The sequence below is a fragment of the Ovis canadensis genome, chromosome 1, assembly GCF_042477335.2.
Source record: "Ovis canadensis isolate MfBH-ARS-UI-01 breed Bighorn chromosome 1, ARS-UI_OviCan_v2, whole genome shotgun sequence".
NCBI classification, from domain to species: domain Eukaryota; kingdom Metazoa; phylum Chordata; class Mammalia; order Artiodactyla; family Bovidae; genus Ovis; species Ovis canadensis.
Genome location: NC_091245.1, coordinates 112,213,006 through 112,237,795, shown reverse-complemented (window position 1 = coordinate 112,237,795; position 24,790 = coordinate 112,213,006). Strand labels below are relative to the sequence as shown.

General features: G+C 40.0%; 1 protein-coding gene across 14 annotated transcripts in view; it reads left to right on the top strand.

Moving 5' to 3' along the window:
- The window catches only part of SLAMF6 (SLAM family member 6), a 113,773-nt gene that overhangs the window by 33,301 nt on the left and 55,682 nt on the right, over positions 1 to 24,790 (top strand). Inside the window, exon 13 of one of the 14 annotated variants that reach the window (XR_011247721.1) lies at positions 14,839 to 15,391. The exons of 12 other annotated variants lie outside the window; for them this stretch is intronic. The gene's annotated coding sequence lies outside the window, so the exon portion shown is untranslated. Of the gene's footprint in view, positions 1 to 14,838; positions 15,392 to 24,790 lie in introns of those variants that run through there. One more of the 14 variants, XR_011247726.1, reaches the window with a different exon arrangement.

Here is a 24,790-nt window from a genome sequence, read left to right as displayed (position 1 = left end):
GCTTTCACTTCCTCACATCTAGCCTCACCACTTTTCTGAAGCTGCAATTATAAAAGGTGCTAATGTCTAGACACAGAGGTCTTTACTCTGTATTTCAGTGCTCGCTGCAGCATTTGACGTTACAGAATCCTCCCCACCCTTAAGTTTCCCCCTTTCACCTCTCATTAAGTTGCACCATCCTAGTTTTCTTTTCCATCCTTCTGGCTCTTGCTTACCTCTTTTTAACTTGGCTTCTCTTACGATTCCTGTTCCATAAACAGAATTGTCTCCCTAGACTCTGTTGATTGGATATCTCTTGAATGTCCCAGAATCACCTTAAATTCTACTTTTCTTTCTCCCTTTATTCATTTCTATCAGTTCAGTTGCTCAGCCATGTCCGACTTTTTGCGACCCCATGAATCGCAGCACGCCAGACCTCCCTGTTCATCACCATCTCCCAGAGTTCACTCAAACTCACATCCATCAAGTCAGTGATGCCATCCAACTATCTCATCCTCTGACGTCCCCTTTTCCTCCTGCCCCCAATCCCTCCCAGCATCAGAGTCTTTGCCAATGAGTCAACTCTTCGCATGAGGTGGCCAAAGGCTGGAGTTTCAGCTTTAGCATCATTCCTTCCAAAGAACACCCAGTGCTGATCTCCTTTAGAATGGACTAGTTGGATCTCCTTGCAGTCAAGGGACTCACAAGAGTCTTCTCCAACACCACAGTTCAAAAGCATCAATTCTTCAGTGCTCAGCTTTCTTCACAGTCCAACTCTCACATCAATACATGACCACTGGAAAAACCATAGGCTTGACTAGACAGATCTTTGTTGGCAAAGTAATGTCTCTGCTTTTCAATATGCAATCTAGGTTGGTCATAACTTTTCTTCCAAAGAGTAAGCATCTTTTAATTTTATGGCTGCAGTCACCATCTGCAGTGACTTTAGAGCCCCCAAAAATAGTCTGACACTGTTTCCACTGTTTCCCCATCTATTTCCCATGAAGTGATGTGACCAGATGCCATGATCTTCATTTTCTTAATGTTGAGCTTTAAGCCAACTTTTTCACTCTCCTCTTTCACTTTCATCAAGAGGCTTTGGGTTCCTCTTCACTTTCTGCCATAAGTGTGGTGTCATCTGCATATCTGAGGCTATTGATATTTCTCCTGGCAATCTTGATTCCAGCTTGTGTTTCTTCCAGTCCAGCGTTTCTCATGATGTACTCTGCATAGAAGTTAAATAAGCAGGGTGACAATATACAACCTTGACATACTCCTTTTCTTATTGGGAACCAGTCTGTTGTTCCATGCCCAGTTCTAACTGTTTCTTCCTGACATGCATATAGGTTTCTCAAGAGGCAGGTCAGGTGGTCTGGTATTCCCATCTCCTTCAGAATTTTCCACAGTTTATTGTGATTCACACAGGCAAAGGCTTTGGCATAGTCAATAAAGTAGAAATAGGTGTTTTTCTGGAACTCTCTTGCTTTTTCAATGATCCAGCAGATGTTGGCAATTTGATCTCTGGTTCCTCTGCCTTTTCTAAAACCAGCTTGAACATCTGGAAGTTCATGGTTCACGTATTCTTGAAGCCTGGCTTGGAGCATTTTGAGAATTACTTTACTAGCATGTGAGATGAGTGCAATTGTGCAGTAGTTTGAGCATTCTTTGACATTGCCTTTCTTTGGAATTGGAATGAAAACGGACCTTTTCCAGTCCTGTGGCCACTGCTGAGTTTTTCAAATTTGCTGGCATATTGAGTGCAGCACTTTCACAACATCATCTTTCAGGATTTGAAAGAGCTCAACTGGTATTCCATCACCTCCACTAGCTTTGTTCATAGTGATGCTTTCTAAGGCCCACTTGACTTCACATTCCAGGATGTCTGGTTCTAGGTGAGTGATCACACCATCATGATTATCTGGGTCGTGAAGATCTTTTTTGTACAGTTCTTCTGTGTATTCTTGCCACCTTTTCTTAATATCTTCTGCTTCTGTTAGGTCCATACCATTTCTGTCCTTTATTGTGCCCATCTTTGCATGAAATGTTCTCTTGGTATCTAATTTTCTTGAAGAGATCTCTAGTCTTTCCCATTCTGTTGTTTTCCTCTATTTCTTTGCATTAATCACTGAGGAAGGCTTTCTTATCTCTCCTTGCTATTCTTTGGAACTCTGCATTCAGATGCTTATATCTTTCGTTTTCTCCTTTGCTTTTCGCTTCTCTTCTTTTCACAACTATTTGTAAGGCCTACCCAGATAGCCATTTTGCTTTCTTGCATTTCTTTTCCATGGGGATGGTCTTGATCCCTGTCTCCTATAGAATGTCACGAACCTCCATCCATAGTTCATCAGGCACTCTATCAGATCTAATCCCTTAAATCTATTTCTCACTTCCACTGTATAATCATAAGGGATTTGATTTAGGTCATACCTTAATGGTCTAGTGGTTTTCCCTACTTTCTTCAATTTAAGTCTAAATTGGCAATAAGGAGTTCATGATCTGAGCCACAGTCAGCTCCCGGTCTTGTTTTTGCTGACTGTATAGAGCTTCTCCATCTTTGGCTGCATAGAATATAATCAATCTGATTTCAGTATTGACCATCTGGTGATGTCCATTTGTAGAGTCTTCTCTTGTATTTTTGGAAGAGGGTGTTTGCTATGACCAATGCATTCTCTTGGCAAAACTCAGACTTTGCCCTGCTTCATTCCACATTCCAAGGCTAAATTTGCCTGTTACTCCAGGTGTTTCTTGACTTCCTACTTTTGCATTCCAGTCCCCTCTAATGAAAAGGACATCTTTTGGGGGTGTTAGTTCTAAAAGGTCTTGTAGGTCTTCATAGAACTGTTCAACTGCAGCTTCTTCAGCATTACTGGTTGTGGCATAGACTTGGATTATGGTGATATTGAATGGTTTGCCTCGGAAATGAACAGAGATCATTCTGTCATTTTTTCGATTGCATCCAAGTACTGTATTTCGGACTCTTTTGTTGACCATGATGGCTACTCCTTTCTTCTAAGGGGTTCCTGCCTGCAGTAGTAGGTATAATGGTCATCTGAGTTAAATTCACCCATTCCAGTCCATTTTAGTTCGCTGAGTCCTAGAATGTCAACGTTCACTCTTGCCGTCTCCTGTTTGACCACTTCGTTTGTATAGGCTAACTATAATTAATGCTTATAGTGACCCAAGGAAAGGAAAGCATCCCTATGAAAGCCCTTCTTGGGATCCAATAACAATCCAGATCACAGGGTGAATGCACAATTGAAAACAAAAAGTACCATTTCAATGACTAATACTACAAATAAAATTTTTTACTAAATAGCTGTCCAGTTCAGTTCAGTTCAGTCACTCAGTCATGTCTGACTCTTTACAACCCCATGAATCGCAGCATGCCAGGCCTCCCTGTCCATCACCAACTTCCGGAATTCACTCAAACTCACATCCATCAATGGCCATCCAGCCATCTCGTCCTCTGTTGTCCCCTTTTCCTCCTGCCCCCAATTCCTCCCAGCATCAGAGTCTTTCCCAATGAGTCAACTCTTCGCATGATGTGGCCAAAGTAATGGAGTTTCAGCTTTAGCATCATTCCTTCCAAAGAATACCCAGGACTGATCTCCTTTAGAATGGACTGGTTGGATCTCCTTGCAGTCCAAGGGACTCTCAAGAGTCTTCTCCAACACCACAGTTCAAAAGCATCAATTCTTCGGCACTCAGCCTTCTTCACAGTCCAACTCTCACATCCATACATGACCACTGGAAAAACCATAGCCTGACTAGATGGACCTTTGTTGGCAAAATAGCTGTTACTATTTATTTATTCAATAAACATTGAACTATTCATTCTGTGCCAGGTGCTAAGTATGGATCTTTAACAAGATAAGCACAGCCTTGGTCCTCAGGAATCATGGGAATAAAAGACAATAAACAAATAAAAGTTAATAATATATATAGATCCAAATAGGTAAACAAAAATAAACGTGTTATTATAGCCTATGATAAGTGATTGAAGGAGGCCTTCAGAGATATTGACAGCATCTTTGAACATGCCAACCTCCTACACCTCAGGGTCTTTACAGTTGCTGCTCTCTCTTTGTGGAGATCTCTTTCCCAGGGTCCTTGTTTAGCTACCTTCTTCTCACCAGTCATATCTACACTAAAACCTCATCTTCTCAAAGATCAGGCTTTCCTTGATTTTCCTACCTAAAATTGCTCCCAGCCTCCCCACTATTTATTCTGTTCTGTTATCCTTTATTTTCTCATAGCACGATCACTATTCAAAATTATACTATGTATTTCCATATAGATTTACTTTTCTTTTCCATATAGGTTTCTTGTTTGACTCCCCCCACCATTCTCAAGATCAATGAAAATATGGATTTTGTCCCTTTTCTTCACTGTATTCCTACCACTGAATAGTGCCTGGTGCAAAAATAGGTACTATATGTATTTGATAAATCAATGAAGAAACAGTTAGAGAATAATAGGGAAAAGCCTACCTAGATAGGGTGATCAGCAAGGCTTCTCTGAAGTAGTGACTTTTTCATTTTTGTTTTTTAATTTACAAGTATCAAAATGCAATGAAAATTTATCTGATGTATATAAACACACACACAAAAAATAGAAAAATTCTCTTCCTCTTTGGGAAGCCCCATACTCCATAGCTGATATGTCAGGGTAATGAGTAGACATTCAACATCCTTTCCATCTTCCTTCCAAGTGCCTTCCTGTGCTATAGAAAATAGAACATTTGATAAACTATATTTTTTATATTTCCATGAGACTAGGGCAATGCCTTTTGTGTTTTTCTTCACCAAATTTTTGATATACAGATATGAGCTTAAAGAAATAAGAGTTGGATTTAATCAGTGTTGACAATTAAGAAATAGAATTTAGTTGAGAAACAAAAATCACAGAAATTCATAACTTGACTATACTTGGGAGATGAGAAAGAGGAATTGAATTATGATGAGTCATCTTAGTGACTGAAATTCAAAGATGAAGAAAAGTTTAAAGAAGAAGATAAATAATTCAGTCTTGAATGAATTTAAGGTGTCTGAAGCATGTGTGCATGCTCAGTCTCTCAGTCATGTCCAATTCTTTGTGAGCCCATGAACTGTATCCCACCAGGCTCTTCTATCCATGGAATTTTTCAGGCAATAAGAGTGGGTTGCCATTTATTACTCCAAGTTGTCTTCCTGACCCAGTGATCGAACTTGTGTCTCTTTGTTTCTGGCATTAGCAGGTAGATTATTTACCACTGCATTACCTGGAAAACCCATCCTAATGCTATTCAGTGGGCAATCAGAAATACAGGTCTAGAGCAAGGGAGCATAGTTGTGGCTGGAGCTACAGATTTAAGAGCCATATGCACTTGTATTACAGCTAAAGCCATGAGATTGGTGAGATCACTCAGGGAGTGTGCATATAGTGAGGAGAGAAAAGAACATACAGGGAGTCAGGAATAACACCACTGAGAAGGGGAATCTAAGAGATGACAAAAAATAGAATTGACAGGTCGGAAAACCAAGTGATCTCAAGGTCATACGGTTTAAAGAAAAGAGAAGTTCAAGAAAGTGGAAGTATGACAAATTCTGCAGAAAACTTAAGACAAAATTTTTTTCTAAGTAGGATGTCATGCATGACCACAAGCTGAGCAATTTTAGCTTCTAACCTTGTGTTTTAAGACTATAACACCACTGCTTTGTTACAGTCATCTGCTATCCTCAGGTCACTGCCCCCCATTTCCTGAAAAGTTTATCTTCTAGCTAGCTTATATCCTTCAACACCGCTGCTGTCATAATTCTATCCATGCATTAACCTAGTTTTTCAGGTTCTTGACCTCCTCTCCTCCTCTCCTCTTGAACATCCTAGTATATTCCTCTTTCTAGCTCCTCCTTACCACTCCTTGGCTTGGTTTCTCTCCTGATTCTTGTACCATCATAGACTTGTCTCCCTAGATTTCACTGACTGGTTACTTCCTATAGCTATGCACTAGTACCAAAAGTTACAGTTCTCCAAGCACCTCACTCTCTCTAATCACCACCTTTCTTTTTTCCATTTCACTCCCTGTTTTTTCCCCAATACCAATAATCCTTTAATCTCTATCCTCTGATCTGTGGTCCATTAATCCAACCACTATTCATGATCCATCATGTCTCTTATGTTATCACTTTTCCCATTACCTAGTTTAAATTCTGTGTTTGGTTATCATCCCCACTCCCTCCCTTACACCTTCAACTACCTTGTTCCATTAGCGGTTGTACTTGCCTAACAACAACAACAACAACAACAACAACAACAAATCAATACTGATTAAATCCAATCATTGGGCTCTTTCATCCTTGAATTTGCACATCTAAAGGTAGATGGAGAAAGGCATACAACTATGCTATGACTAGTCTCTCTTACATTTATGATCCCTGATTTCAACATGTGTGTTCAACTCAGTCATGTCTGACTCTTTGCGACTCCATGGAATGTAGCCCATCAGGCTCCTCTGTCCCTGGGGATTCTACAGGCAAAGAATACCAGAATGAGTAGCCTATCCCTTCTCCAGGGGATCTTCCCAACCCAGGAACTGAACCAGGGTTTCCTGCATTGCAAGCAGATTCTTTACCAGCTGAGCTACCAGGGAAGCCTATGCTGCCAGGCAATTTTATTTTATTTCCCTAGTGCATTCTCTCATTCTCCTAAACAACTAGAAGATAAGGCCAGGGAAGAAATAAGGGGCACCAGTTCTTCAATTCTTCTCCACTCATCCTCTCACTCTCATTTCCCTTGTTGAGAAAAATAGAAAGCAGAAGAGTATTTCCATTTGCTACCACTGTAAGTATCTACTTACCTATGTCTGTACCCTACTCTGTCTTCTCTCCTGTTACTATAGACAAATTTAACTGTGTCAGGAAAAGGATTGTTCTTTTCCTTATGCACCAGAACCCATCTCCTCTCACCTACTCAAGGACATTGCTCCAGCAATTCTCCCAGTTCTCTTTCTGCTCTGACAAATTCCCTTACTGCCAGATCTTCCCTAACAGATTACAAACATAAACGAAAGAAAACTCTCTTGATTCTACTTCCCTCTCTAGCTACTGCTTTTTTTTTTTTCAGTGAAATCTCTATTTTATTAACCCATTGAAATACTTTGTTCTTAATTTAATTGACCACATTTGATGGTCAGTCCCTCCTTTCTTCTTGAAACATTTCTTCAATCATCTTCCAGGATATCGAACTCTCTTGATTTTATTTCCATTTACTGGCTACTCCTTAGTTTCTTTTGCTAGTTTTCTTATCTTCCTTGCCTTTTAACAGTAGATTACTCCAAAGCTCAGTTCTTAGAATATTTACCTTTTCTATCTATTCTCATTCCAGTGATGATCTCATCTACTGTCATAAGTTTAAATGTTATATATGGAAGATAACTGCCAAATTAATATCTCTAATCCATTTAAGCACTAAATTCCATCCTTTATCCGGATGCCTCAAGACTTCTACACTTGAATGTCTCATAGGTGTCTCATATATAACTGGTTCCCACAACCTTCTTTTCCTACAAAGTTCCCCACCGCAGTAAGTTGTGACCCTATCCTTCCAGTTACTTGGGACAATAATTTTTGAATACTCCTTTGATCTCAGACTCCACATCCAATCTGTCATCATATGCTATTGGTTCTCCCTTTAAAATAGATCCATAATCAGTTCCTTCACTGCTACTATCCTGGTCCAGATCACCAACATGTGTCATCTAAGTTACTTCAGTAGCCTCTAATAACCCAGCTTCATATCTTGTTCTTTCAGTCTATTCTCAACACAGAATGATCCTTTTGAAAACATCAGACAGGACACATCACTCCTCTGCTAAAATCTCTCCACTGACTTTTCATCTCACTCTGAGCAGAAATTTGGGTCATTAAAATTATCTATAATAAGACCTTACATGACATGACCTTCTCCCATCCATTACTTCTCTGACCTCATTTTCCATTAATTTCCCCCTCATTCTCAGTCATTCTTTGAACATGCCAAGTACACTCCCATCTCAGGGCCTTTATACCCTATTTCCACACTCTAGAATGATAGTCTTCCAGATACTTACATGGTTCACTCCCTCATCTCCTTCTGCTCTTTGCTCAATTGTCATTTTCTTTGGTCTGAACAAAAGAGAATGGTTGAAGCTGGAGATATAGATTTGGGAATAATTTGCATCTGGGTGACAGCTGAAGTTATAATATTGGTAAGGTCACCCAAGAAGTGTGTATATATGTATGAAAGGGAAAGACATGAAAAAAAAGATGATTACCTACACAGAGCCCTAGGTAATGTGGTTAAGGAAGAGACTCCTATCTGAAGAAGAAAAAGGAATCAAAAGAGAGTTTAGAAAAACCAGAAAACCCTAGTGTTGCAAAAATTCAAGGAATGGGAATTCTTTTAAGAAATAAGATATATGTAAATTCTGCAGTAAACTTACATAATATATGAGTTTGATAAGTAGGAAGTCATAAGGAACCTTAGCAAAGACAGCCTCACTGACGTGGTTTGTTGAAGCTGGTAAACAATGAATTGAGAAAATGGCTGGAAGATATGGAAGTAGAGACTGAAATTGGAAATTACTATTTTGAGAACCTTAGTTCAGTAGAGAAAGAGAAGATTTAGATGTTAAATGAGAGTGAATGCTGGTAAATGAGAAGGAAGGATTTTGTTCTCATCACTCAGCTCTGTTTGCTTCTGTTTGACTTCATTCTCTTCCAAATCTCTGCAAGTACGCATGGCAGGACAACCTCCAGAAGCTCAACTTTTATTTATTCTTTACAGCTCATGACCTTACAGGCTGACTGCCGGGGTCCAGCCCTGGTAGATCCAGGGTAATTTGAAGGGGGGACGGAGTCAGCATCCTAGGAATTAATTGCTTAATTAAAGATATGGAAGGAGATTAGAAAGAAATAGTGTAGTAGGAAAATACTAGTGGAGAAAAAGAGGCTGAATAACTTGGTTTACATGGAATACCAATAAAACTCCAAGACAAGGAGTTTGCACCACCCACGTAGGCCACAGGCATCCTTCCATTCTCCCGAAGGAGAGAAGACACTGAGACTTCCCAGGTCAGATCTTAGAAGCCCAGGCAAAATTAGCAGGCTTGGCGAGTACCCACGCTCCAGATGGGAATTCAGCCAGAAAAACGGAGAACAAGAAAGGAACAACATGGGGGAATCAGTCTTTCCAGAAACTGATCCGTTTTCTTTATTTTCAGGTTTGCTTAATTTTTTTTTTTACACATAGAGACAAATGGAAATTTTAAAGTCACGTGGGGGTCAGCAGTCCTGACCTTTATCAAAATCAGGTGCTTCATATAAATGTATACAAAAAGGTCTTAGGGGTTTAACATCATCTTCTGGCCATGAGGCCTGCTGACATTTTATGATTCTTTCTTTTCTGATAATGGTCAGTCAACCAGAAACTTATTTTCCAGGGGTGATTTTTCTTAAACCAGACACCACCCTCCAAAGGTACCAGACAAAGTTGCATTCCTATAGGGTGAGGGTGTAGTGAGTTACAATTAAGAAAGGAATTTACTTAGCCTAAGGTTAACATGATTAATCTTAAGGGTTAATACTTATTTCTCCTATATGCTAGTTACATATTCATTAACATGTATAAAGGCAGGGGATTAAGCAGCAAACATTGGCCCAATAAATGAAAAACCCTTCACCAACATGATTTTTATCTTTAGAAAATCCCAGTGCTAACTAAGATTTTCAAAATACTCCAAACTCTCTGTGCTGTTTATGGTTGAGAGGTTGTAAACAATCATGTAGTAGTAGCAAGAGTGTGGATAATCCTGTCACACAAGCTAGTTTGCTAGCAGAGAGGTTTGACCTGAGACACCCTTGTCATGCCCAGGAATTTTTATTAACTGGAGCTGTAAGTTAACTCCTTCTCCGAGAAGGTGGTGGGGTACAGCCCCCTGTAAAGTCAGACGTGTAGGTGAGAGCATAAAACAGTGAAGTAGGCAGACTCTGGTTTTGGGGGTAGATGCTCAGGAATAGGGGGTTTCCTGAGGCTCGATTCCGCCTTTGCATATGCCGAAGCCTCCTTCCTCATGACCTTTGCCATGGGCGGAGTTCCTCACACTGGCTCCCGGCAGCTGACCCTGATCATTGCTCTCATTGTGTACATATCAATCCCTAACAAGGATTGCCCAGACAGCCTGTGTCAGGGGCACACATCTATGATAAGGATAGCTAGAGCACATGAAACATGTGACCAGCAGCCCTACCAATACCATGTAGAAGGAAAGAAAAGGAATTTCCAAAAGATATGTGTATTCAACATACAGAAAATCAAAGTGATGCTAGAGAGAAGACAAATACATTGAGGGGAAAAGAGAGTGGGTCATTAGACTAGAGATACTGATGAGGCTTGTAATTTGTGCAGAGAAATGACACAAAAGCTAGCAAAATTAAAAGCTGTCAAAAGGTAGGATATAGAAGTTTAATATTCCAGACAGGTAGAACCATTCTAGATGGCATCTGGCAAGATCTAGTTTGTGGATATAGAAGAGGGTGATAAAAATGAAGATCTGAGTCAAGAAGATTAAAACACTAGGTTAAGATTATTACTGATAGATTTAAGGTCTTAAACTACTAAAATAGTAAACTTAGGGAAACCATTTGTGGTACCTGAATTAGTTATCTAACAAAAATCTGTGAGCACCCATTAAACATGTAAAGCACGCAAGGAAACAATTCATTATAATTTAAAGTCTGCGTATAAAAAGAGGAAAATTAAAATTAGAGCCCTCAAGCACAGAAAATAGTAGGTTGACAAGAACAAATGATTAATGATTAAAATCATTAAAGACATAAAGTAAAACAAAAATAAAATTAATTTCTAGAAATGAAGCATATAATCACTGAAATTGAAAGCTCAATAGATATTCAGCCTTAAAAAAGAAGGAAACCCTGTTACGTACTTCAACATGGATGCATCTTAAAGACATTATGCTGAGTGAAATAAGCCAGACACAAAAGAACAAATACTTCAAGATCCCAGTTACAAGAAGTATCTAGAGTCATCAAAATCATAGAACCAGAAAGTATACTATCATATTCACAATTTGTTTGACATCAGATATGTGGTATTCTACACAGCAGGCAATTCTCCATTATCAGCTGGGAGTCCTACAATTCAATTCAGTTCTGACACTATCTACTAATACCTGGAGCTACTGTTAGATCTGACAGGTCCCATCAATTCATGGAAAATAGATGGAAAAGCAATAGAAACAGAGACCGACTTTGTTTTCTTGGTCTCCAAAATCACTGCAGATGGTGACTGCAGCCATGAAATTAAAGGACGCTTGATCCTTGGAAGAAAAGCTATGACAGACCTAGACAGCATATTAGAAAGCAGAGACATTACTTTGTCAACAAAGGTCCATATAGTCAAAGCTATGGTTTTTCCTGTAGTCAGATATGGATGTGATAGTTGGACTGTAAAGAAAGCTGAGCACCAAAGAATTAATGTTTTTGAACTGTGGTGCTGGAGAAGACTCTTGAGAGTCCCTTGGACTGCAAGGAGATCAAACCAGTCAATACTAAAGGAAATCAGTCCTGAATATTCATTGGAAAGACTGACGCTGAAGCTGAAGTTCCAATACTTTGGCCACCTGACTCATTAGAAAAGACCTGATGCTGGGAAAGATTGAAAGCAGAAGGAGAAGGGGACAACAGAGGATGAGATGGTTGGATGGCATCACTGACTTAATGGACATGAGTTTGAACCAGCTCCAGGAGATGGTGAAGGGCAGGAAGTTTTGCATGCTGCAGTCCATAGGGTGGCAAATAGTCAGACACAACTGAGCAACTGAAAAACAACAATCAACAGATTAACGGCTCAGTTGGATGAAACTGTACCCCAACTCTCACTTCAGATGCCAATCACAAGTCCTCAGTTGTTATCTGAACTTCTGCCCAAATTGGCTGTAAATCAGGGTTCCCACAAATCCTTCCTTGGGTTCCATAATTTACTAAAATGTTTCAGAGAACCCAGGAAACACTTACTTATAATTATTCATTCATTATAAAAGGACAGGTGATGGAATTCCAGTTGAGCTCTTTCAAATCCTGAAAGATGATGCTGTCGAAGTGCTGCACTCAATATGCCAGCAAATTTGGAAAACTCAGCAGTGGCCACAGGACTGGAAAAGGTCAGTTTTCATTCCAATCCCAAAGAAAGACAATGCCAAAGAGTGCTCAAACTACCGCGCAATTGCACTCATCTCACACGCTAGTAAAGTAGTGCTCAAAATTCTCCAAACCAGGCTTCAGCAATACGTGAACCGTGAACTTCCAGATGTTCAAGCTGGATTTAGAAAAGGCAGAGGAACCAGAGATCAAATTGCCAACATCCACTGGATCATGGAAAAAGCAAGAGAGTTCCAGAAAAACATCTATTCCTGCTTTATTGAGTATGCCAAAGCCTTTGATTGTGTGGATCACAATAAACTGTGGAAAATTCTGAAAGAGATGAGAATACCAGACCACCTGACCTGCCTCTTGAGACACCTATATGCAGGTCAGGAAACAACAGTTACAACTGGACATGGAACAACAGACTGGTTCCAAATAGGAAAAGGAGTATGTCAAGGCTGTATATTGTCACCCTGCTTATTGAACTCTTATGCGGAGTTCATCATGAGAAACGCTGGACTGGAAGAAACACAAGCTGGAATCAAGATTGCCAGGAGAAATATCAATAACCTCAGATATGCAGATGACACCACCCTTATGGCAGAAAGTGGAGAGGAACTAAAAAGCCTCTTGATGAAAGTAAAAGAGGAGAATGAAAAAGTTGGCTTAAAGCTCGACATTCAGAAAATGAAGATCATGGCATCCGGTCCCATCGCTTCATGGGAAATAGATGGGGAAACAGTGGAAACTGTCAGACTTTATTTGAGGGGGGGGCCTCCAAAGTGACTGCAGCCATGAAATTAAAAGACGCTTACTCCTTGGAAGAAAAGTTATAACCAACCTAGATAGCATATTGAAATGCAGAGACATTACTTTGCCTACTAAGGCCCATCTAGTCAAGGCTATGGTTTTTCCAGTGGTCATGTATGGATGTGAGCATTGGACTGTGAAGAAAGCTGAGCACCAAAGAATTGATGCTTTTGAACTGTGGTGTTGGAGAAGACTCTTGAGAGTCCCTTGGACTGCAAGGAGATCCAACCAGTCCATTCTAAAGGAGATCAGTCCTGGGTGTTCTTTGGAAGGAATGATGCTAAAGCTGAAGCTCCAGTACTTTGGCCACCTCATGTGAAGAGTTGACTCATTGGAAAAGACTGTGATGCTGGGAGGGATTGGGGGCAGGAGGAGAAGGGGACGACAGAGGATGAGATAGCTGGATGGCATCACTGACTCGATGGACATGAGTCTGAGTGAACTCTGGGAGTTGGTGATGGACAGGGAGGCCTGGCGTGCTGTGATTCATGGGGTCGCAAAGAGTCAGACATGACTGAGCGACTGAACTGAACTGAACTGAACTGAACTGAAGGGATACAGATGAACATCCAGAAGGAGGAGTTGTGTAAGGCAAAGAATGGGGAAAAGGGCTCAAAGTGTTCACACCCTCACTATGCACACTCTCTTTCCAGTACTTCCATGTGTTCAGCAACCCAGAAGCTCTCTAAACCCCAATATTTGGGGGATTTTTATGGAGTTGTCATCACACAGAGATGACAGGTCATTAATTCAGTCTCCAGCCCTCTCTTCTTTCTGGAGGATGGGAGATGGAGCTGAAAGTTCCACACTTCTAATCATACTTTGGTCTTTCTGGTGACCAGTCCCCAACCTGAACTATCAAGGATCCCACCAAGAGTCATAAGCACAAAAAACATTTCTGCCACGTGAATTTCCTGAGTTCCAAGATATTTAGCTGCTCTGTGTCAGAAGCTGAAATCAAAAACCAAATATTAAAGCAAAAGATATTCCTAGTGCCCTTAAGAATTAAGAAACTACCAGGGTTTTGAGAGCTCTGTGCCATGAACTGGGGAAAGAGAAGTGAAGTGAAGTCACTCAGTCATGTCCGACTCTTTGCAACCCCGTGGACTGTAGCCCACTCAGGCTCCTCTGTCCATGGGATTGTCCAGGCAAGAATACTGGAGTGGGTTGCCATTTCCTTCTCCAGGAATCTTCCCAACCCAGGGATCAAACCTGGGTCTCCTGCATTGCAGGCAGACGCCTTATCCTCTGAGCAGAAATACATATTTTTTCTATTATTTCATAGGAACATTTATGAGTCTAGTTGTAATTAAATTGAGAATGAGATTGAAAGCAGAACATCAGGTGGAAAAGTGTGGCCAGAGTAATAATTTAGACTTCTTGTTAATTTTCAAACAAATGACTCTGACAAATTAGGAAACTGGTTATACAAAAAAAAAAAAAAAAAAACACCTCAGACAGAGAGACTTCTCTGGCAGTTCAGTGCTTAAAACTTGCTTCCACTGCAGAGTGCACAGATTTGATCCCTGGTTGGGAAGCTAAGATCCCACATGCCACACAGTGTGGCAAAAGAATAAATAAATAAATAATAAAATCTAAAAAAAAAAAAAACTAAAATGTTAAAGTTAGATAATAAATCTGCATGCACCAGGATCTTTAAGGAACAATGTGATTTGTATTAATGCAACTTGTTCAGGAACTGAAGTTTACCTGTTTAAGCAATTTTCTTGTATTATAAACATTTATGGAAATCTGTCTAGAATAGTTAATTAGCACCCTCTTTCTTAAACAGAATATAACAACTATTATTTTGCCATTTCTTGATTAATCATGTATGTCAATATAACTGTTAACTACTGTACGCTACCAGGTTTTCCTGAATTTTGCAAGACATCACATTGCCAACAAAGGTCCATATGGTCAAGGCTATGGTTTTCCAGTAGAATGTGAGAGTTGGACCATAACAAAGATGAGTACCCAAGAATTGATGCTTTTGAACTGTGGTGCTGGAGAAGACTCTTGAGAGTCCCTTGGATTGCAAGGAGATCCAACCAGTCCATGCTAAAGGAGATCAGCCCTGGGTGTTCTTTGGAAGGAATGATGCTAAAGCTGAAACTCCAGTACTTTGGCCACCTCATGCAAAGAGTTGACTCATTGGAAAAGACTCTGATGCTGGGAGGGATTGGGGACAGGAGGAGAAGGGGACGACAGAGGATGAGATGGCTGGATGGCATCACTGACTCGATGGACATGAGTCTAAGTGAACTCCGGGAGTTGGTGATGGACAGGGGGCCCTGGCGTGCTGCGATTCATGGGGTTGCAAAGAGTCAGACACAACTGAGCAACTAAACAACAACAGTCATGTTCTCCTAAAGTCTCCTACTATATCAAGAGAATAATAGTTACTTCCTTTACCGTAGAAACTGTCTCTTATAACCCAGTAGCTTCTAACCTGATGTTTCACTTTTGCTGTGGTCTTAGAAATACGATTGCCATTGACTTCATGTGAATTAAGATTTGGTAGACTCTGAAAGATGATCCAAGGGCCTCTCCTACAAAGCCATAAACAAAGGCATGGTGGCAGCCATTTTAGGAGCCTAGCTCTTCTTTATATACTATTCCTCATGGTCAGGTAATCTGAATGTCTGAAGTTTCTGGAATGGCTTCCCTGGTGTCTCAGTGGTAAAGAATCTTTCTGCCAATGCAGGAGACATTGGTTCAATCGCTGGTCTGGGAAGACCCCACATGCCTTGGAGCAACTAAGCCCGTGCACCACAACTATTGACCCTGTGCTCTAAACCCCAGGAATCACAACTGCTGAAGCCCACACACCCCAGAGCCCATACTCTGAAACAAGAGAAGCCACCTCAATGAGAAGCCCATATGCCATGACTAGAGAGTAGTCCCCACTCACTAGAAAAAAGCCCATGCAGGGAGGAAGACCCAAGACAGCCAATAGAAATTTTCCTTCTAGGTTCTTCTGGCTAACCCAAGAATTAAGTCAGCATGGGACAGATGATCAGAAGAAAATAAAAGTTTAATAGCATGCATTCCTGGTAGAGACACAGGAAAACTGAGTAACTTGCAAAATAGTCCAAACTCTAACCTTATATACCATATTTAGCTAAAAACAAAGAGGATATTGGGGTAGTGGTTTGGGATTTCAAGGGGGAAGAGGGCGATTCACACGGAGATGGGAAAGCAAATGTTTGGTAAATGTTTGGTAAACAAATGTTTGCCGGGCCAGGTAGAAACTATGGGACACAGAGTGGATCCTGATCGTTAGGCCCTGTTGAGTTTCCCCACCACTCCTAGCCCATAGTCTTTGCAGATATCTCTGATGATAGCTCTATTCCAGGAAAAGCCCTCTATCTGAATTCTTTTAGGCAATTAGAGAGAAGGTCAAAATTTCTTCCTGAGTCTTTTGGGACTTGCTTGTTTTCAGTTCAAAATAATTCTCATGCCAAAGAGATATTTTGGGGTGGCACATTTTGCTCACCTACACTCTGCTTGCTTGAGTGTGAAATACGCAAGCCAACTCTGGGCTCTATACTTCCTTGCTTTTGCCTTATTCTTTATCTTATAAAAGCTCCTGCCAAAAAGAATCTGAAAAAGTGTGTGTGTGTGCATATATATACATATATATATGTATATATATATGTATATATAGCATCAGTTTATATGCTGTCACGTTTTTATATGCTGTTATGTTTCTATATGCTGTTATATATATACACCCACACACACACACATACATATACATATACATATACATATACATATACATATACCTACAGCAATGTATATGTTGCAGGAAGGTAGACTCCTTCCAGGGCCCAAAACTAGGCTCTTGTGTAACACTTGGAAATGAATTGTCCAAGGAGACACATGTGCTGACAAAGCAAGAGATTTTTTTCTTTTTTAATTTAATTTAATTTCTTTTTAATTTAAATTTATTTATTTTAATTGGAGGCTAATTACTTTACAATATTGTATTGGTTCTGGGAAAGGGCACCTGAGTGGAGAGCAGTAGGGCAAGGGAACCCAGCAGAACTGCTTTGCCGCGTGGCTTGCAGTCTCGGGTTTTATGGTGATGGGATTAGTTTCCGGGTGGTCTTTGGCCAATCATTCTAATTCAGAGTTTTTCCTGGTGGCGCACATATCGCTCAGCCAAGATGGATGCTAGCAAAAGGGATTCGGGGAAGTGGACGGACATGTGGTGTTTCCTTTCAACCTTTCCCGAACTCTTCCAGTTGGTGGTGGCTTATTAGTTCCGTATTCCTTATCAGGATCAAGGAACAACTGTCATAAAACAACTCATGCAAATGGTTACTATGGTGCCTGGCTAGGGTGGGCGGTTTTAATCAGTGTACTTCCCCTAACAACTCCCCCCTGAGAGACCTCATACTCAAGATACTTCTTGGGAATTGGGGTGGAGGTCTCTCTTTTTTTGTAACTTCTTCCTGTTGTGCATGGGTGTAGGCCTGCCTAGCAGAGCAGAAGTCTCTCTCTACCAGATCTAAGTCAAGGTATTTTTTGCCTGAAACCAGCATTTATCCTTATAATAACAGCAATTAATTTGAAACTGTTGGCCTCTCTCAGAGATGAAATAGACAGGGGCCAAACAGGAGACCTAACAGGATGGTCATCTCTAGTCCCCAGAAACAGAAGGCAACATTTAGGGTGAGGGTTGTAGGGTTTGTGATCCTTTTTGATTGGTTGGTGGTGAGGCAACAGAGCTGTACTCCAGGAATCTTGTGTTCAGTCTGAAGTTACCATCCTCCACCTGGGTGGGGGCTCAAAGACATTGTTATGCATATTTCTTTGATCAGGGGGACTCTGTCGGGAGGCTGTAACAACCTTTGACTGTTTCTCCTGTTTCTGTATCCCCTCCCTTCCTTGATTAGCAATTGTTTGAATCCACACTTTGGAACTTGGGGAAGGTCAGGAGGCTGAATGAAGCCTATATCCTACAGACAAGAAATGGAGAACACAGAACAGATCTCTACTCCAGAGCCCCACAGAGTTCTACTCAGTTTTAATTTAAGGAACTAGGCAACAATGACTGTGATAGTTCAGTTCAGTTGCTCAGTCATGTCTGACTCTTTGCGACCCCATGAATCGCAGCACACCAGGCCTCCCTGTCCATCACCAACTCCTGGAGTTCACTCAGACTCACGTCCATCGAGTCAGTGATGTCATCTAGCCATCTCATCCTCTGTCGTCCCCTTCTCCTCCTGCCCCCAATCCCTCCCAGCATCACAGTCTTTTCCAATGAGTCAACTCTTCACATGAGGTGGCCAAAGTACTGGAGTTTCAGCTTTAGCATCTTTCCTTCCAAAGAACATCCAGAATGGATGGACTGGTTGGATCCATTTAGAATGGACTGGTTGGATCTCCTTGCAGTCCAAGGGACTCTCAAGAGTCTTCTCCAACACCACAGTTCAAAAGCATCAATTCTTCAGCTCACAGCTTTCTTCACAGTCCAACTCTCACATTCATACATGACCAATGGAAAAAGCATAGCCTTGACTAGATGGACTTTTGTTGGCAAAGTAATGTCTCTGCTTTTCAATATGCTACCTAGGTTGGTCATAATAACTTCCAGTTAAAATGGAGCATAGGACTGCCTCAGCTTGGAGTGTAGACACTGAATTGGAAGTAGTTTTGAGTTCCAAGTTCTTGTATAATTAAAATCTCAATCTCTTGGTCTGCCATTTTGGTGTAACAGACCCAATTAGAAGTAGTTGGAGGAGTGATAACTGGAATTTAGTAGACAAAATAAATCTTTTTTTTTTTTTTTTTCAAGAAGAATGGGCCTGAAACCCAGTCTGAACCTGGCACTTGAGGGAGACTTGTAGCCAGGTAACCAGTTGCCTGGTTTTATAAAAAGCAAGGTTGCAGTTACTAGCTTCCAGCAGACATTGTTTTGAGAATTGTGGCATCCAAGCCTGACACGACTCAGAAAACTCAAGTGTTTAGCAATACAAGGTCTATTCTGAAAGTACACCCATAGCATCACCTAGTTATTTCCCAGGATATCTGAACCATAGCTACTCTATTTTGACTTTTAATCGTAAACTTTTCCTTAATAGCCAAAGCAGATTTCACCCTTAATGAAGTCAGTATTTCTCTAGGTATGAGAAGATGCAAGAATTGGGACTCATAAAATCTTCTCCTGAAAAGATGTAACTATCTGAAGGCTTGTTCTGCCAGTTTTTCCCAGAGCACAGAGTGCCCCGTTCCTGGCTTTCACCCTGAACTCCTTTCAGGGGTGTTGAAAGTCAGCAGTTGCAGCGGCCATGATTTAATCTTTGTAGATGTAGATGGCAACTGTTAGTCTTTAGTTGGCAGAGCCCCTTTTTGCTCATAAACTTGACCATGATTTTGAGGGGGGCATTTTATGACCATTTTATCCCATGGTGCTGAGAATGTTCATTTTCAGGTTTGGCAAAGATTTTGTTGACAAGCCACTCAATGTGCTATTACTGGACTAGGCCATAAAACAGTGTCTAAAATTCTGTGGACCACCTGTCTTACAAGCCTCTTGGTCCAGGAAAATATTTCCTCTTGTTGCTTCTTCCCATATTTTGTTACCATCATTGATCGCATATGGGACTATACATTATTTTATTAGAGGCCTCAGACACACATTTGACAGTGTAAGAAACAGCAATTTTGTAAAACAGGTGAAATACAAATAACATAGCCTGCAGTATTAGTAAAGTCACAAGTAAGACTTAAGAGCTTCCATTAGATGTAGCCCAGTATATCTCAGGTCATCTGACTTAGTCTGCTCTGTAGAATCTTTATCTTCCAGGGAAATTATATATTGGCACCATCTATAAGGCACATAGCCTAGTTTTTCAGTGTAACTAGATTGATTGGCCTTAGTATGATTTAATTGTTTCTAACACAGAGGAGACTTTAAGCCTAAATTACCATAGCCTGGTGTTATCTATATAAATCCATGCCATAATTGTGGGAGATTTTTTCCTCCTTTGCTGAAACTTTTCTTGTTGCTTTAATTGAGCTTGAGTAACAGAGAAAAGCTCAAATTCATGGCCAGAGTCAGAGCAGGCATTATTAATTGGCCTGGTGAGGGGATCCCACCTAGTAATATCACACTGACCTGAATATGACTATGATTTTTTTTTAAGTAAATTTTCTCAGGACCAACCAGTTAGAGTCTTGTAGTAGAGAAATTTACCAAGGTAACCCAGAAATAGACATAGGTAATTGGCCACAAACCCAACAATTGAATTGATTTCTAAAACTAGCATAGAATTGGGCCTATGATAGAAAAGCATTTGATTTATATGCAAAGATCTAAGAAGTCAAGAAAACATAAATGATCAGATGAATCAGGTCCAGCATCTTGGGCAAGCTGTCTACCTCTGATGTCATCTTCTCATCCTGGTGTAGTGTAGTTTCTCCTGCCTGAGCATCATTTTAAGGTGAGATCAGGGCAGCTGGCTTCTCTATAGACCAATCCAGTGTAGGGGCCTTTGGAAGTGGGAATTAATCTAAGAGTTAATTTCCCTTCAGTTTCATTGTGCATAAGCTAGTTAAGAGTACCTGATAAAAAAAGACCTTCCATCCAGGTTGGAGACAATCCCTTAAATTATGTCTTTTTTCAGTCCTTGTTGCAGGTCATGAGGCATTTGATCTTCATCCAAAGATACATTACTGAGATAAGCTTCAGAAGCAAACTTAGGGTGTTCTTTAAGAATTCAATTAAATTTTACATTAATATCACTTAACAGCAAAAGAACTATCTAAGATGAGTCTTACTAGATGCAGACCTCCATTAACAAACTGGGATTTAACATTTTTTTGAAATATCTTTTTCTTCCTAAAGCTACCCTCATTTTTATCAAATATAACCAAATTAAGGCTAGTTTGTATGTAAAATAGGTCTTTTCTCACTAACTTTGGTCTGATGATTTATATAACCATACTTGATTGATTATAGACTTTTTATTATGAAACACTTATCGAGTCTCAGACTGAGCTTTTAAAATAAAACAGGGCTGGGGAAACTCACACTAAAGGCTTATCACAGATTTTGCCTGACAAATCTAGGTGAATTCTTCCCTTTTAAAGGTCAAAAATTTCTTGAGATTTTTGTACCCGTGAGATAACCTTCCTAACTCATTTGATAACCTTACTGGAAACCTAAGAATTTCCAATTTTTGGAGGAGTCAGATAGAGAGAAAATATTATTGTTTTGTTTATAACATTTAGTTTTACCAAAGTATTGTCATAATTAGTTTGAGAGGAAGGTTTTCCCTACTCCCTGAAAACCTAGGATTCAAACCTGTAATTTTTTAGATAAAAACCATAAAAGTTATAAGCACATTCGTTGGTTCATTCAGTCCTTTTGTTAACTTTTGTGAAGTCATCAGGTTTTCCGTTAGAATACCAGGACATATCAGAATGTTAAGGACTCCATATAATTTCTAGGATATCTGTATTAGTAATTTTACCATACATTATAACATGAGCAGAATTATTACTCATTTGATAATCTTTTTCATGTAATTTAACCAACCAAATAGACACAGCTTAATATCTTTCTTTGGGATGTTTCAGGGGCCCTCTGAAGCACCCCCAAAGTTAGCTAGAGGTCAAAAGAACTTCAAAAGAATTCTATTTAGGAAGTTTCATCTAAAGATCAATTTAAAGCGTTTAGAAAATTTGGTCAGATTTAGTCACTGTTGATGGGTGTATCATTTAGTTTGTTGATATGGCACAATAGGCCTAAATACCAAGGCTCAAGGTCTAGTGAAAGTCAGCTCCACCATCTTGGACCTAGTTGACTCTAACCAGTTTTCTTATGGCTGTGGCATTTCTAACAAAATCTATTTATCTAACTAATTGTAATCCAATTTTCAAAAATCCTGATCATGCATAACTCTTTTTAGTATTTTTTATACCTTTTTTTTTCCTGAAAACACACTTCCTACTTTCCTTTAGCAACCAAGAACTAACTTTTATATTAGCATTTTTGGTGAGCATAAATGCCAGTGATAATTTCTAAAACCTTTGCTTTCTAGAACATTTTAGGATGGCACCAAACATTATTTATTTATAGCCCCAAATCTCTTTAGTTTCTCTGTAAAAGGAAATTAGTGTTTAGTAGTAAATGTTTCAAAATCTTATTTTATTTGGAAATGACCTAACTATTCAATAGACTTCCAACACTTAGCACACTTGGCACAACCCTTAGAAATTTAAGTTATGCCAATCTGGAGAGACTATTTTAGACACATATTTCTAAAGAATAATTATTTTTAATAGAGTTTATATAAAAGCTCATATCTCATTTGCATTTTTTAGAAGTTTCTTCACTCGAGGTAATTTCCTTGTTGATAAACTGGTAACAGATATAATATTTAACTTATATTAAACCTAGATACAATGAAAATATTCTACTTAATCATTCTAAGACATGTCTATATTAGATAGGTCAACAAACAAACATTAATATCAGGTATTTAATACTGAATATTTCCCAGTTCACATGAACCTGGAATTTATTGTCCAATTTAGAATTATTTGCTTTGTAGGTACTTACCTTTTTTTAAGCCAAATAAATAGAGATCATTTACAAATTAACCTCAAAAATATTACCCAGAGACAAAGACATACCAAGACATATTTAGACAGACACAGTGCAAGATCTAGCTTCATTTTCTAAGTTTAGTCATGAATTAGATATTACAATATAAAATTTACTAGTTTATTAAAAAAACAGTTGAAATAAATAAAAATTTTAGTCTTTTTCCCCTTTTCCCTCAGTCTCAGGAGTTAGAGACGGTCTAGATAAGTGTTCCTGAGAGCCCTGGTCTCAAGGCACAGGGAAAGAAAATCAAGTTCTAACAAAATGGCGGCAGGTCTAAACCAAATGGTGGCCAGACAAAGCAAAATGGCCATCAAAAATCACAACACAGAACGCAGAGTTAAAACACACACATATAAATCTGGCAGTCTTCATCAGACACTTAAAACCTCCTATAGAGACACAGAACTTCATATCCAAGTACTAACAGCTCCAAAGATTTCAAAGGGAGGAAAGGAAGCCAGGTTGAAAGAAGAGGGAGGAGGCGGGAGAGGTGGGTGAAAGGGGTGGCCTTTCAGACGTCTCCTGCCACCTGCAGATACCCAGGCGTTATGGGACTTTTCCCTGGGCCTCCAGAGAAGGGAGGATTGGAGCTCGGCCCTACCAGAAATCAGACCAGACCAGAACCAGAATTTGAGTTCTCTGCTAAGAGGAGGTGATCAGTCTCCAATCCTCAGCTCAGGCTGAGGCCCTTCGACCAGATTCCTGTGTCCAGGACCAGGGGACTAGAAAAATGGGGAAGGATAGGAAGGGTTAAAGAGAGGAAAGAGAGAGGGAAGGGGAGAGAGGTCAATAAAGTCTCTTGTTCCTTACCTGGCTGGGGCACTCTGGCCAGTTGTCCACGTCAAGAGGAGACCAGGGACAAAAGGGTCCCAGTTGTGGCGGTTGGGTCTGGTCCATTGGCAGGCAAGCTGGCCCCTGAGTATCCCAAGTGGTCAGGATGTCAGCCTCAACAAAGAGTCCCCTCCAGAGTCGCCATTTTTTGCTGGAAGGCAGACCCCTTCCAAGGCCCAAAACTGGGCTCTTGTCTAACACTCTGAAATGAATTGTCCAAGGAGACACATGTGCTGACATAGCAAGAGATTTTATTGGGAAAGGGAACCCAGGTGGCGAGCAGTAGGGTAAGGGAACCCAGGAGAACTGCTCTGCCTCATGGCTCACAGTCTCAGGTTTTATGGTGATGGGATTAGTTTCCGGGTGGTCTTTGGCCAATCATTCTAATTCAGAGTCTTTCCTGGTGGTGTGCACATTACTCAGCCAAGATGGACGCTAGCGAGAGGGATTCTGGGAAGTGGAAGGACACGCGGTGTCTCCTTTCAAACTTTCCCGAACTCTTCCGGTTGATGGTGGCTTATTAGTTCCATATTCCTTATCAGGATCTCCTGTCATAAAACAACTCATGCAAATGGTTACTATGGTGCCTGGCCAGGGTGGGCGGTTTCAATCAGTGTGCTTCCCCTAACATATATGTATACGTACATATATGTGTATGTATATGAATGACATTGCTGTACACCTGAAACTAACACAACATTGTAAATCAACTATACTTCAAGAAAAAGAAACAGAAAAAAATAGAAAAGCTCCTGCCCACCACCTCATTTTGCAGTTGTCCAAATGGAGATTGTCCACTTCATAAAATGTTAAGTAAAGATTGTTTGTATCACCTAAATTGTCTTCTTTAATCATTATTTAACAGGCCTAAGATTTGAGGGAAAAGGCTGGAATAGAGAACAAATTTAAATTACTTTATTTAAATCACTGTCCTCAAAGTCCATTGGTGTCTATGCACAGAGAGTTTCTCATTGGGCATCATTTTGCTGTCATTTTGGCATGTACACTTCCTGAGAGCCCATTCTCACTCTCTTTCTCCTCCTCTCCAACATTCAGGGCCCCCAAAGCTAGTGGTATGCCCATCATTGCATACAGGTTCACTTAAATCCATTGTTAAAATTTCAGAAATTTCACAAGCCTGTTGTTAAACACAGCCATTATTAAAAGCGAAGTTATGTAAGGTTACATTTAAATAAAATACATTTTTAAAAGATAATTAGTACTCACTTCCCAATTATTTTACTACACTTTACTATTCTACGCTCTTGAGACTATTTATATGTATTGTACAGGTAAAGTAGAAATACTACATAATGGTACACATTTTTATGCAAATGCTACCACAGAATAGACAGGTGCTACC